Raw genomic sequence first — 15,875 nt, 5'->3', positions numbered from 1 at the left:
AAAACATACGAGTACACAATATTCTACAATGTGTTTAAGAGATACGTAGAGGTAATTATTTAGATTTATTGTGTAATAATATTCTGCTCTTTACTATTTAATATTTCATAATTTTTTCTCGTTCTTTAAAAATATTGTTTTTTGCAAATTATGTAGTTTTTATTTAATAACTTTTGAGAGAAAGTACGAATAATAAAGTTAATTATGCGAAATATAATTATTTTTTGAAATATATTATTTTGATAATTGTTTTATATAATATTTATATGTTTGTATTTTACAGGTTAATACTTTTTACAACTCCATCGTTGCGTATCAAATCAGTGAGTATTGAATTATCTTTATTTTCATTTTAAGATATTGTATTTGTTAAAATCATATCAGAAATATTTTAATACGTTTGTATAAAATCAAATATTAGAAAAAAATCTTTCTAAACTAATTAAATTTTTCAATATCATAATTATCATATAATTTGCAATAATAGATACAAGGGTAAAATATTCTTTTTATTCGTCCAAATTGCTTGCTATATTTGAGTTTACTATTTACTATTACTAATATTTAATTATTATTTAATAAAATGTGCCTTAATGATTAAATTATATTAATTTTTATAATGTGCTTTATCTTTTCGTAATATTTATATTTATGCAGGTTTATCAATCACTTAACTTTATTAGATAAAACAAAGTAAAATAATAATAAATATTTAATCGCGCGAAACAAAGAATGTAGATTTTAGAAATTTATTCAACAATATCCATAAATATTAAAATACTTGATATTTCTTTAGAATAATTTCGAGAGAAAAGGGAAGAAAGTGTTTATCATAATTTTTATCATAATTTTATACTAATATATACATAGGCCTGCTGCATTTCTGATTGCGTTTCTGCATGCTTGATATATTAATGAATTTTAAATTTTCTCTGTGAGAACATTGCAAATAATGAGCAATATCGGCTTTTATTACGGTTATATCTATGAGACTGTTGCAGCGAGAGCCGGGTTCAGGAAAGTTGCCGCCACCTTCGCTAATTGTAAGATACTCTAATAATAGTAATAAATATATGGCAGTTCATGGCGGGGGGTACGGTGGTCTTATGAAAATATGGTAGACTCGGGACACAATACCATCCCGTAGAAACAATTATCGGACTTCGTGGCGGTAGCGGCGGCAACTGCTGTTTGTATCGCGACAACGAATTTCCGTTGGGAATGAATTAGCGTTTTGTGCGGGCGTGTCTTTCGCGCACTAATCGGATTTACTTCGACCCTTAAGGAGGAACTGCACGGGTCAGCTACGTCAAAAGTTAATAAATCTAATACATTTCAAGATTCATGAATTTGAATTTGAGATTGTGCAAAGTACTTTTAGTCTCTTAAAATGTAAAATTAATGTTTGTGTAAGATTTGTTCTATAGAATTAAAATTTTTATTTTCATGAATTTTTATGTAGTCACTATAAATAATATATCTTTGTGGCACAGTTACTGTAAAAAAAAAGTTAGTTGAATATAATATTTATGGTTTTCAGACTAAATTATATTCTACAGAACAAATCTTAAACTTCCAAATTAATTATTAATTTTATATTTTAACAGATTAAAAGTGTGTTTTAATGTCAAATTCATGAATCGCAAAATCTTAGATTTATTAACTTTTGACGTAGCTGATTCATAAAATTCCTCCTTTACTCTCTGATGCACTTTTCAATTTTCTCTTTCTTCAATCCATCCATTTTAAAGTATATAATATAATTTAACGTAACGATAAGATATTTACATCACTTTTGCAGCGAAACATAACTACACAGTATAAAGAAAATATAAATTTCATCATTTTTAAATAGTTAAACTTCTGTTAAAGAACAATTTGAGATTAAATAATAAATAATAGAACTTTGCTTTTTCTAGCTGTAATTTCTGCAAGAATCGACACTTGTCTGAAGAGAATGTTCTATTGTTGTTAATTGTATATACTTATCTCTTTTCTTCTTCGCGTTTGAAAAATAAAATTAGAGATAAATAGAAAACTAAGTTTGAAATTGAAGAGAATTTTTCAATATATTTGTAGTTAAATGGTAATATTTCGTGCATATGTGTGTGAAATTCATTTCATGGAAATTCATTAATTGTTAAGAGTTCTAGAGAGATAAAAGATATTCTCCGCTCGTTTACAATAAATTAATTATATATATATATATATATATATATATATATATATATACATACATGTATCTATATATGTGTGTATATAATTAATTTATTACAGATGAGCAGAGTATCTGTTATCTCTCTAGAACTCTTAACATATATATATATATAGGTGTATACTACAAAGATGATAAATTATATATATTTATACTGTTGTTTGTTAAATTAAATACCTGTTTGTACAATTATATACTTGTTTGCAAAATATTTGAATAATACTGTAATATTTCTTCATAAAATATAAAACTCGTATATTATACATATTCATATTTCATATATATATATATAATATTATAGAATAAAAATATCATGCGTGATTTCTTGTATATGTTAACATATTTTACAGTTACAAATATTATATCTATTCAAATTTTTATTATTGTATTTTTTTCCGTGTAGAAAAAAATTACTATTATATTATTTCGCAGCGGAAAAGAAATAATATGATAAAAAAGAAAAGTAAAGCGCGGAGCGTATTACGGGGAAAAAAAACATTACGGATGATTGTCGAAATTGGCCGACGCTATACACAAACACATTTCGTGTATAAAAGTGGTCATCTTTGTTACTGAAAATTCCTATATTATATCGCTATAGCGACAGAGGTCAGTGTCTGAAGGATCACTGCCGGGGGAGGTGCTACTCTGTTTCTCGCGTTTATCGGTTGAAAGAGGGAATTTCGCGGGTGAACAAATATCGGGAGTGCCAAATTGAATAATTTGTTGGGCGATTATTTCAATACGTTTATTAGTCTACGCGATCACGATTTACGTCTTTCGATATTCATAGGCGATAATGAGATAATTTACTGCGTTATAGCAAATGGCGGGTTTCGAACGAGTGTCGGGAGTGCCGAGTGAAAGATATTTATTTCTAAGGTAGAAATCGAACATTTATTTCGATCACGGTATAGGAAATGTTGAAATTAAGGGAATATGTTTGATATAAATAATCGCGATGAATAAACGCGCGCAAGATAGTCTGCTTTGTTCGGAATTTCACTATAAAAACAGTGACGATTATCCTTGAAAAGCTCATCACCCGTCGCCAAATGTTGCGAGTATAGTTAAACTCCGGGAGTCGAGCAGAAAATATCGATGTGATTGTCGTGATTATATTGAGATTAAATCTCGGGAATAATAGTAATCGATATTTGCTCGGTGCGTGAATCGCGTTTAACGGACATCGAGTCTCCCTCTGCGATGAATGACTTTGGCGAATAGCGTGTGAACCCCATAAGCATAATCGCGTTCATTAGTCGCCAGATGATGGTCATTAGATGGCGCGTAGATGAATTTCGAGAGTTTCGAGCCAACAAAGACATCCGGCGTTTTAACATATCACAACGAGAGATAAAGTTTGAGATTCAATCGCTGCGTGAGTCGTGACGACTTTATTCCTGGAATTGACACGAAGATATGTACGCAACATAAACGTATTTTCTCTTCAAAAACACGTGTATCTCGACAAAAAAACATGAAGACGTGCCGGACGATTTTTGAAATTGAAGAGAGAGGCGGACTCGTGTTATATACAAATTACAAATAAATTACGTCTACTATGCTGAACGAGTACGTTTCAAAATATTCCGGCAAAGCTTCGTCGAGTATTGTCTCTATCTCTCTTACAATTAGTTATTTGTATGAATTTTTCGTACACTGCGCTCTGCTAGGTGGAATCGAAATCAATGGCAATCGTTGAATGATCACGACAGTATCACAAACATGAACGCGCAATTTTAGATTCGTTATCGAGTGGCCATCATGCATTCGCGAATTACGGAAATGCTGAGAATAAAGTATCGTGAATGATAGTGAATAATATGATAAATATCTTGAGTAGATCAATGCAATAAATATCTACGAGAGTGCCGAATTAAAGTATCGGGGAATTATTTTATATTTACGCGAATTTCATAATCGATTAAAGATATATACATAGTCGCGTGTAAAGTGAATGTGTCGGTACAAGTATCACGAGTTTTAATTTTGAACATTTATCTTTTCATAATGATATTTGAATAAATAAATTTGCATCGGTAATATCGAAAAACTAACTGTATAATTGTCGAATTTGGATCCCGATTTTCGTAAGTGATAATTGATTACCCAATTGACTAATTCAGTTGTATATGCGATGAATTATTGATAACAAAGGACTTCACGATAGAAAGAGGAATGTATTAAACGACGAGAAAAAAACAACGAGATTGATGAATCTATAATTAATTAGTTATATTTAATCCCTCTATATGATAAAAATTATTTTAAAAATCCATGATAAAAATTAAATGTATTTTTTGCATATGTTTTTCTACTAATTTTATATATTGCGTTATTTACATGAAAAGCATATAAATAATTAATACTACCGATACATTAAATCGTTATATCGTAAAAAATGCACAGAATTAATTTTACGTTTTATAAAAAATGTAGATTAAAAATGAAAAATTTTATTACTACATATCAATATTACTAACGTAAATGGTATGTGTGAAGCTGGCATCTTACTTCGTAGAAACTTATTGATTGTTGAGTTTTGACTTTGTTTTTAATATTATTTTTTTAGCATTTCTTCTCCAGAAGAAGTGTAAGTGTTTTTACAGTAATTATATAAAAAGTTCTATGCGTAAAAATTATTAGAATATTAAACAAATTAGATCGCTCGAGACGCCGGACGAGTAAGTACCGAGGCGAAACGCTGATTTTATTTCAATCTATCAATTTTAAATTTAATAGATTTCGTGTCAGTCTGTAATCACTTTTAATTTGCAGAAAGCGTAAAAATTACTAGAATATTTATTAAACGAATTAGATTATTCAAGACGCCAAACATACAAGTACCGAGGTGAGACGCTGGTCGTATTTCGATAATAGGTACTATCGACTTTAAACGAGATTTTTTATGTTATTAAATGATATTTCGTGTTACATATCTGGTGTTTTGCGCAATTTAATTTGTGTAATAAATATTTTTAATAATTGATACGCACAGAATTTTTGCTAGAAATTAAAATTGATTGCGGAATAACACACGAAATCTTATTTAAAGTCGATAGAACAATTAAAATACGACACACGTCTCATGTCAATACTTATACGTTTGACATCTCAGATAATTTAATTTGTTTAATAAATATTCTAATAATTTTTACGCATAAAACTTTCGCTAGAAATAAAAAATGATTGCGGAATAATAATACAAAATCTCAATTAAAGTAGATAGAACAATCAAAATAAGACTAGCATCTCACCTCGATACCTATACGTTTGATATCTCAGGTGATCTAATTTGTTTAATAAATATTCTAATAATTTTAAGATATATAACTCTTTCTAGAAATTAAAAGTGATAGCAGAATAAAACACGAAATTTCATTTAAAATAAAATTATCGTAATATGACAAGCGTTTAATTTGACAATTTAATTTATTTAATTAATATTCTTGTAATTTTTACGCATATACTTTTTTGTAGAATTATTATGAAACCCTCAAGAGAGTTTAAAATCTGGCAAGAAATACTAAAAAAAATCGTTAAAGTGAGACGCAGCGGAAACTTGGCGTCGCAATTTGTTTCGAGAATTTTTTTGATTTAATGGCCAAAACTATTTATTTAATCTGTCAAGAACTTTAGAACTATTAAAAATAAAGCTAGAAACACTCAACAATTAGTGAGTTTTCCACGAAGTAAAATGCCTTCACACATATTTCGTGAATGGTTTAAAAATGGTGGCTATTAACTTTGTTTCGAAATATTTATAAAATTTTTCTTATTGTTAAAAAGAAAAAGATTTGAAACCAATATAACTAACATTACGAAAGATAAGCCTTATCATTTAGTATCTGAGAAAAGTTGAAGATTAAAAAAAAAAAAAAAATATTATGGAATATTAAAATTATTTTTTTATACGACTCGTGATATATTCGAAATGAATGCAATAAGAGATTATTATTATTATTATATTATTACTTATAGAAAAATAAATACTCGCTTGAAATCGAGGATCAAAATACAGCTAAAATTTTATAGAGTATATTATTTTATACACGGATTACATGGATTACACGGATCTTAATTGTTTGCATCAAACATCCCTCGTAATACCGGATAGTCATCGACGACAAACTCCGGAGATGGTTACACAGTTCGTGTCGCTTCCGTTTTACACAATTTACGTTATTAGCCGTCGTGCTTTACGAGCCGTAGACGACGGCGTGAGTTGCGCGGCAACGTAGACACATCATTTTCCTCGAGTAAGAGCGTCTTCTACTGTCCGTGCCTCGGGTGTAATCCACCTCGAGGGGGTTGCACCAACGTCGGTCATCTCCGGAAAATTGCGGCTCGCATCGGGTCGAGATTAAATCCCTGCAGTCTCCACCAACGCGAACGCACATACGGAAGGTTTCCGTATCATTACATCTGTGTATGTATATATATATATATATATATATATATATACACATAATGTTTGTGTAGGTGTATATATATATGTATGCACGAGTAGGTGGCTGCATCATGTGCTCACGTACGAGGAGCAAGCAGACATCTGGCTCGCGCATCTCGTCTAAGAACGCAGGAGGGTAATGTGGGAAAAGGGTTACGCCGGAGAAGAGCATAGTTCGCAACCCTTTTAGCTTCTTACCCTTCGCCACGCGCCATCAGCGTTTCCACTCTCGCACTTTCGAAATGTAGTCGCCGGCGCTGCATTATCGCGCAGATGCCTCGAGTCTTGAGAAGGTCTGGGCGAGTCCCGAAACCTTGTGAAACCTTGATGTATGTGTTTTTTTGAAAATCTTTTATTAATATAAAAATATAATACAAATTTGCATATATATATATATACAATTAAAATATTAAATTCAATTTATTTTACAATAATAAAATTTTATGTGAAAATGTGTTCACTCGACATGAATATGTTCCAAATAATATTGTATATAAAATATTAAATAATATAAAAAATATTTTTAAAAATATTAAATCATTATTTAAAAAATAATACATACATAAAAGATTAAGTATATATAAAAGAAACATTAATTATTAAAATTAGGATTATTCACAAAATTTTAAAACGTTGTAGATTCTAAATTTTTTACTACTAGAGATAGGAGGAATTTTGAAAATTGACTGTAATCTATCTTTATCTTAAGTTGTTACTGATCTCCATTTTCCATGCTACTGTTTCCAGTAGTTTGCGTTTTCGGTCTGGAGAACCTCTTTCGTATTTCATTCTACTATCTCGAGGTTAATACCGCGCCGTCGCCGCCGCGGATTCTCGGATTTCCCGCGGCCAGTGGCGGGTTCTTTGTGTTTGCGGGTTGCCTGGATAATCTTCGAAGAGTTTGCTCAAGATTAAATATGTAATTTTGAATTAGGCGAGTATAACGCCGAGCTCTGTCGGGCCGTCAAACGCGCTCTAACATAAGACGCGTTCTCCACTATTCGGACAAACGGCTCTTTAGAAACGAGTAGACTCATGCGTCTGAGAAGTGAAAGGAGGGCTGTGCGTGGGGGTCTCGCGCGATTACATGTATTTGGATAGAAAAATATAATGACGTGGAACTGCTGGACAAATTCCTTTGTCTCTCTTTTCGCCTTTGTTTCAAACGGAATCGCTTCTTCCGGAGAAACGTCAGGTTTCGACATCCTAAATAAGATTTCTTATTTTATTAAAATTTTATATTTTATTATATATGTATAATATATATAACTATCAAAGCAACGGTAATTAATTAATTTTATTAAGTTAATTAATTTTTACATTAATTTATCTCACCCCGTTAAATAAGAGAACTTGGTAGGTCTTTTATCTTTTTCTGTTTCCTCATTATTTTGTTTGCGTCGACACTTGATTCTATAAAATCAGTTAAATTTTTACGAAGAAAAACTCAATTTATAATTTTCTCAAGTATTTACGTTTATAATACTTTTTATTATTTTTTTTTATTATTATGTATAATGTAGAAATATATTAATTTCAATGTTATTTTATCTCTTTATGAATGTACAGTTTTTAATTAACTAACTGTATTTAACACTTCTCATTAGCTAACTGGGGCTTTAGTTCTTGTAGAAAGTTTCGCGTATTCTGGATTTTAATTTGTCACCATGAACAAGCGTTGTGTAACTACTCAAATAAAATAAGGTGTTCCGCAGCAATTGTATATTTTGATATTGTATTCTAGTAATTAATTAGAGTCGAGAAATTGATTGTCGCAGTAAATTTGAATCCTATGAAAATTATAATTAATTCAATTTTTAATTTATATCAATCTTGTATTGAAGGTTCGTTATTCCGAAAGAAATAAACAATGAAACAATGTTAAGCAACAAAAAAAAATAGATTCAACATTTTAATTACTTTTAATGATCAATAAATAATAAAAGTAATAACTCGTAAAAATAAATTAGATACATATAATATGTAATAATATAATAATATAATATAATTAATATTATGAATATATTTTTTGATTACACACATATGCATAATATAAATTGTATAATACATATACGTATATAATATGTAAATTCTGGGATATTCTATATAACGTTAAGACAAGTAAGACAGAAATCATTGGATCGTACGATTCAAGTAAAAAGAGCACGTATCAATTTTCTTCAAGTATTAATTATTTGAAATATATGTTTTACGTATTTGATAAATTTTGATTGTTTATTTTCAAACGGTCCATTGCATATTAATTAATCGGCTAATTTAACTCGCGACATAACGTTTAAACTTATCACGCGAACTATTTTTAATCATCAACGAAATGTCGCGAACGTGAAACGGAATGTCGCGCACGTGGAACGAAACGTCACGAACGTGAAACGGAACGTCGCAAATGTGATGTGGATCGATTCCGACATCGCGACGTGTTTAATTAGTATGTGATATCCCAATTTATTGATATTCTTTAATAATTATCATTTGCATAAATCTAATATTTATCAATTGCGAATGACGTTATATTTATTAATTGTGTATGTCGGTGACCTGTCAAAATGGCACGTGGATAGTTCTCGGCGAACCTAACCATATTTTCGAATATTATACATTTTGCACGCGGATATTATGTACATATTTCTACATTTAACTGTGTATTTATTCACTTATGATGCAGTACGAGATGGTATAATCGCTGTAAAACGTGCGTATATATTACTTGTTAGCAACAGGTGTAGCGTTGTCGCAGAGCGAAAAGCGCATATTTGTCGAATTCTCTCTCGCCGTTCAAAGATTCATTCATTTCGCTTACGAGCGAATCGTAGCTTTGTAAGTACAACCGTATAATACTCGCGTTATTTTTTGTAATAAAACTTTTGCACGTCGTGTGCAATTAAAACTGTATATCGTCACATTACTTACGATATGATTACTTATGCTCAAGCGTAAAGTTAACTATCCTTTTGCAGGTGAATATTGTGCAAGTATGAATAATTGCAAGAAAAGGAACAAGGGAGAGGAAGAGGAGAAGGAGGAGAAGGCGAGAGATGCTGAAGACATCAGATGACAACTGTTGAGTGAGTAATCATTTTATTTATTGTTATTTGCGTGAAGGAGAGCAGAGAGAAAAAAGTTTCTACGTTATATATGTAATATATGTATATTCATTTTTTTTTTTTAAGTGTGTTTAAAAAAAAGGCACATTTAAAGAAGAGCATTTTTCACACTCATAATATTTTTTGTTCACTACAGCGTATCTGACATTTATACAAATGAATTTTTTCTACGTGGACATTTTTTATCTCGTTGTTAGAAACATGAATATCTATCTAATTATACACATACTGCGATAATGTTTGACATATCGATTTACTGCGCTTATCGGTTCTTGTTTAAAATGTTGAACTTGCATAGATATATGGATAGAGACTAAACGCAACACAAAAAAGTAATTGAATGTGGTGCACTGTTCTCACTGGTCTCTAGACGCAATTAATCATCGAATATCGCAGATAAGTTCCTATGTTATTTATCGTCCTTTTGAAACGCACGCATTGAATAAATTTCTCATTCGTGCGATATAAATTGCCGCTTAATAACCTCGCTAGAACACAACATTCTTTAACGTTCCTTTTGGTGCGATTCTTATATACGTAAATTTTTATCTTTGAATTATTTTAATTGGAAACTTTACATTTCTTACGATAAGAAAGCTCCTTACACTTTATTTAATTTCACAAAAGTAAATTCTAATTGATAAAATGTTACACCTTGTGTATCTCTTATGAACAAGAATTAAATTCTTTAATTAATTTTAACTCTGGTGTGATGTAAGTAACGTTACATCGTATGTAACGTGAGGATAATCCCATTTTACTGTTAGTGCTCGTTGAATAGTTTGCCTCAAGTTCGCAGTGTCGTCATTATAGTAGGAACGAGCTGCGGAAAGGCAAAAAAAAGATGAGAGAGAGAGAGAGAGAGAGAGAGAGAGAGAGAGAAAAAAAGGATATTGCGCAATCGTCGCGGTCGGTTTAAGAAGAATCGCTGGCGCCGGGCATTCCCGACGACGTCGAAGCGAGAATGGTGGTGAAGTAAGACGTGTGGGGGTTGGGGGTGAGGGGAAACGCGCGGGCAGGAAGTTCGCCCTTTTCTCCAGATGGAGAAATATTACGGTCATTATCGCGGTGCCACGAAAGTTTGGCCGAGTCGGTCCTTTCCCTGCTCGCTGAACACGCGGGAAAGCTCCGGCGAGGAACCGTTATGTTTTATCAAACGATTCTCTCCCCTGCACGTAATATCCTGTCAAAGTCTCGTCACCATTACTGTCCAACAACCCATAAAAATAACTCAATTGTGAGAGGTTTTCCCATTGTCGGTCTCGAGAGAGAAGTGAAAACTTGCGGCGCGCGAATTATCAATTATCGTGTTCGTTGATTTATTGAAACGTTTAACGAATGAATTTTCTTTGTGTCCTTATTTCTCGCGTAATTTTCGTCGACGTGATAAGTCGTGTAATGAGTGTTTTGAAGAAAACTTTACATTATTGACAAAGATTATGTATTTAGGAACGTTGCTCGCTTCTTCTTCATTTCTTCTTCGTTGTGTGTGAGTCAGTCGAGGGCCTTATTAGAGAGTACAATTTCTTTATCAAAGTTAGCTATTTATTTATTATCTATTTATAAATTATCTAATTATCCATTCATTATATATTTATTTATTATTTAAATTATTCGTAAATATGAAATATTATTTAATTTGTTGTTAAATATATTATATTATATAGTGAAAAGATGAAATATATTTAAAATCCGAGTAGTATAAAATGTAGAATCTGATGAAAGTGACGTGATTTATCGAGACAATTAAGATAAATATTTTATGTCATTTATGTAAAAGAGAATCCGACTTGTCTGTTGATTTATCAAGAATAATAATCGAAGACATCGCGACAAATTGAGACAAATTGGCATTTCAAGAGTTTTACTTACAAAGTCTATCTTATTAACAAACAATATATAGGGGAGGAAAGAAATATAGAGAAGCATTGTAACATATAACGGCTCAATTATATCAAGAAAGATGGTTCGTTTGTCGAGCACGTTTGCCAGCTGGTTCTCGCTTCTTCTCCTATCGTTGCGTACTCACGAATCACAACAACAACGACAACGGCATTTCCGCCGGTTAATGCTCGCGATAGTTTCCTTCGGTCCTTTGTTTCACCGTAATGACCAAGACGCTCCTCTTTCCAGCCAGCTTCGAGATTGCACCGTAAAGAACGTTATCTCGGAGCTCGGTGTTTTCATCGGATTCTCCTTCGTCTTATGTCTTACTTGCTACCTTCTCCTCCTCGTCCGCGCGACTAGCGTCGCTACAACAACCATCGTTTCGTTTTCGCGAAGGAAGAAAAATTGCGCCGTCGTCGTCGTCGTCGTCGTCGTCGTTGTCGTCGTCGTAGTCGCTGTTACCGTTGCTCGAACCAGTTGAATATATATCGCCCGCATGGTCCGTCTATGGAAATCGCGCGCGAATCTAAATATTTATGTCCTTCGTATATGCACATATCTTATGTGCCGCGGATTTTTCTTCCAAGAGTCTCGTGTGTGTATGTGTGTATGTGTGTGCGAATGTGTTTTTGAACACTTAGCAAGATCGTGTGAACATCGCGTGGTGACAATCGTATAATGTCGTTAGAACAGTGTCATGGTCTTTTTTCGACAAATGTAATCGGCGTTTAATTAATTTTTGCGTTTAATTCTCGCGAATTATAAATACATCAAATGTATCAAATTAAGATAGTAAATATAATATATCGATAAAGTATAATATATCGAATTAAAATATTAAATGTAATCGGTAGTATTTATAAATTTTACATTAATTTATTCCCTTCTATGTTAATAATTTAAAAATAAAAATAATTATATGGAAATTGCATTAAAAAAGAACATGGAGAAAATCATTTTATTAGAAACAATTTCGATAAATTAATGAAATTACGATAAAATTGTGCATCATGTGAGCTCTTGCTTGTCTCTTGAAATCGACGATGGAAAAATCTCACAATTTATTTTTACGAATTGTTACACGGCAATAGTGATAAGGTTCTTGTTTAAAATACATTTAATCTTCTTTCCATTTTTACGCTTTACGTATCGTTGGCTAAATATTTTCTGTTTCATTAGAATAAATCTTGCTATGATATTCTTGAAATTTTCTATCCGCTGGTATTTTCTTCGCTCCTAAGAAAGTTTATCCTAGGACAATAATAAATGCGTCTCTTTTTTATTTCTCTCTCTCCCTCTCTCTCTCTCTCTCTCTCTCTCTCTCTCTCTCTCCCTTTTCTTCCGCCTTCTTTCTTTGTTACAAATAGATTCGAATTCGCGAGCCAGTTTACTAGAAGCATTCCAGCTATTACGGTATCTATTTCTTCCCATTTGCCTGCGAACTTTTTCCCCTTCGGGTGTATCTTTCAGGTAGAATCGAGTGCTTTTACTCGCCCGTAGAGACTGTCGATTTGCCGACTCGTAAACGCGCGATCGCTTACACTTGAACTGGTATATATTTGAGTTCGTTACCCTTGAATGCGTTAACATTTATGTTATCATTTGCTATGAAAAATGGAGAACGAAGATCGATGTTGTCACGGCGATAAATTGCGACGGGATACCGGCAAAATGGCGATACATATACCTTACTTGCCGTACCGTCCGCACGATGCGTGAGCATTTCCCGCTATTTCCATAAATAACGTACAACGTGGCGTTCTACACTGCTTGCCCCTTTTTTATTATTTTTTTCCAGCCCTTTTCTTCGGTCGGTCGATGATAAACTAAAACGGCATCCCGAGTCTTTTTCCGTATTCGTCTATCGCGTAACTATTACGTCGGATTACATGAGATTTACGGGTGCGAGAAAGTTAAATAACGCGTTGCCAACTATGGAGCGAATGGAAAAGCGAATATTGATACGTAAATATTTGCAGCGTTGTTTAAAAAATAGCAAAATGAAAGAAACTCTACGAAATCCTCAAATATAATTACAAAAAGCGATTCACAGGGTTAACTTTTTAACGTGCGTTTACGTTATCGCGATTGATTAACTTTGCATCGAAGGAAGTTTATAATGGCGAAATTGATGATGATTGTGCGCGATCGAAATGACAGAATTATCGTTGAATAAGCTCAAACGTTTGCGGCTACTCGGCCTTTCTGCTGACACTGTCAGCCATGTAATCGCCATATGTATTACAATTGCTTGGGCCTGTTAAAATTGGACATGAACGCGAAATGTCAGGCCGTGATTGGTCCTAAGTGACGAACGTCGTTATACGATGTCGTCAAACGTTGAACGTTTCGCGTTGCTCGTACTGTTTGTCGTGCGCGCACCAACCGGAAATTTAATCAGCGGTAAACTGCTAATGCGTGTACTCGCTGTCTCTAAACCGTCTCTTACGGTCTCTAACACTCTTCTTCCTTTTCTGTTCTTTCCGCGCTGTTTCTCCTTGTCGCTACTTTTTGTCGAGCTTCAGCCAAATTGAATTAAATCAAAGATTAATCGTAGTATAGTTTGTACATACAACTTTACTCGGGTCTCGTTTACGTAACGTTAGTGTTGCGATAAAAAAATTTTGTCTATGTCAAACAAATATTACTGCGTAAAAATTATTTTTATAAATAAATATACTTTTGTTTTAAATATTTTTATTGTCGTTAAGTTATTTATTTATTTATTTATTTTTTTTTTTTAAGAGATAATTTGTATTATCTTCCTTAAACGTCTCGTTAATCCCGTTATAATAATTTTATCGAAGATTTTTAATCTCACGGATTTTAATCAAACTCTTTACTTGATCTCTCTTTCTCTCTCTCTCGTTATTTCTTTTACAGGGAAAAGATGTGTTGTAGAGCTTTACAATATTTTTAGGGATATTTTTTTTCTTCCTTCCTTCCTCCCTCTTTCTCTTTTCCGTTATATTGACAGAACAATTATTCGCGCGACGCGACGAGATAAGCTTCGGTAAAATTGAATTAAATCAAGGCTTGACCGCAGTGGGCATTAATCAGCGTCAATTACGGTGCGTAAACGGAACGCGTGCCTCGCGTTCTCTCCCTCCTCCCCCTCTCTCTCTCTCTCTCTCTCTCTCTCTCATCGTCTTGCTTCTCCGCCGGTTGTCCCGTTCCCTTTATGACACAACGCCATCGTCCACCCCCGTCGCGTATATGCTCATGGCAGCGTGTTATTACGATAGCAGACCGACACGAACCCATGGTGGAGTCGCACAGGGCGACACGCGGCTCGTTTAATATCGATAACACACCCCTTGCGCGCCCGCCGCGCGTATAACTTAGGTTTTTCTCTCGCTTTTTCACCATCCTCTTTTCTTCTCCTCCCATTTTTTTTCCCTCGCGTGCTCCTACTCCGTTACTCTACTCCTTCTTTTACTGATTATTATCGACACGTCGTTGCTTGACTAAGAATTCTTCGCGTTTTCACGCTGGATTTGTAACTTTTATTCGCTGCTTTCAATGATTAAAAGTGTATTATTCTTGATATTTTTTTCCCGGGATTTCGTCGGAACGTCAGGCGATAATGAAAACAGTAGTTGAAAAAATCGAACACGTTTTACGAATTAAATAATAACGCAACGGTTTCTTTGGATTAATAAACAATTCTTTATAAATTCATAGATTAAAAAGAAATAAATAAATAAAAATAAAGCAAGATCGCAACGAATCTTAAAGCGCTTTGTATTTAAGTTTCACATGTAGGATTTTTCGTCGTGCATATATACGATATCCCGGAAGATGGCAGAGAAAATTGTGAGAGCGATATTTCATATTTAATCTCTTAACTCTTAAACGTTCCCGCGATAAATTTCGAGTGATTAGCATAATGCGTTAGCGTATACGTGTGCGTGGCATGTGTAATTAAGTAAGTGTGCCATACTCGGCTTTTCGCGCGGCGTTTTATCTGCCTCCTGAGGGTCGCCGCGATACAGTAACGGATACCTACGTGCAGCACGAGCGGTGCAGCACGTGTGCATCCTCTTTGCACCAAAGGCGTGTCGTCGTTGGCCCCTTGATCCCCCTTGATCGATGAGCTTCGGTCCGTTCGTCCCCTTTGTGGTACTTTTCGTTCATTCGGCGACATTGCCGTTTGATAGCCTGGCCTCGGAGTCTGCAGGAGCGAGATCGTAGC

At 33.3% G+C, this 15,875-nt stretch overlaps 1 protein-coding gene across 1 annotated transcript in view; it reads left to right on the top strand.

Annotated features, from left to right (window-relative positions):
- The first annotated feature begins 283 nt into the window (after positions 1 to 283).
- Positions 284 to 15,875, top strand: part of Ed (hemicentin protein echinoid) — a 201,537-nt gene continuing 185,945 nt past the window's right edge. Inside the window, exons 1-2 of the mRNA XM_072901225.1 lie at positions 284 to 323; positions 9,647 to 9,754. The gene's annotated coding sequence lies outside the window, so the exon portion shown is untranslated. The remainder of the gene's footprint in view (positions 324 to 9,646; positions 9,755 to 15,875) is intronic.

This window comes from Anoplolepis gracilipes, chromosome 10, assembly GCF_047496725.1.
Source record: "Anoplolepis gracilipes chromosome 10, ASM4749672v1, whole genome shotgun sequence".
Lineage (NCBI taxonomy): Eukaryota > Metazoa > Arthropoda > Insecta > Hymenoptera > Formicidae > Anoplolepis > Anoplolepis gracilipes.
Note: the sequence above shows the minus strand (reverse complement) of the source record. Positions and strands in the feature narration are given on the sequence as shown.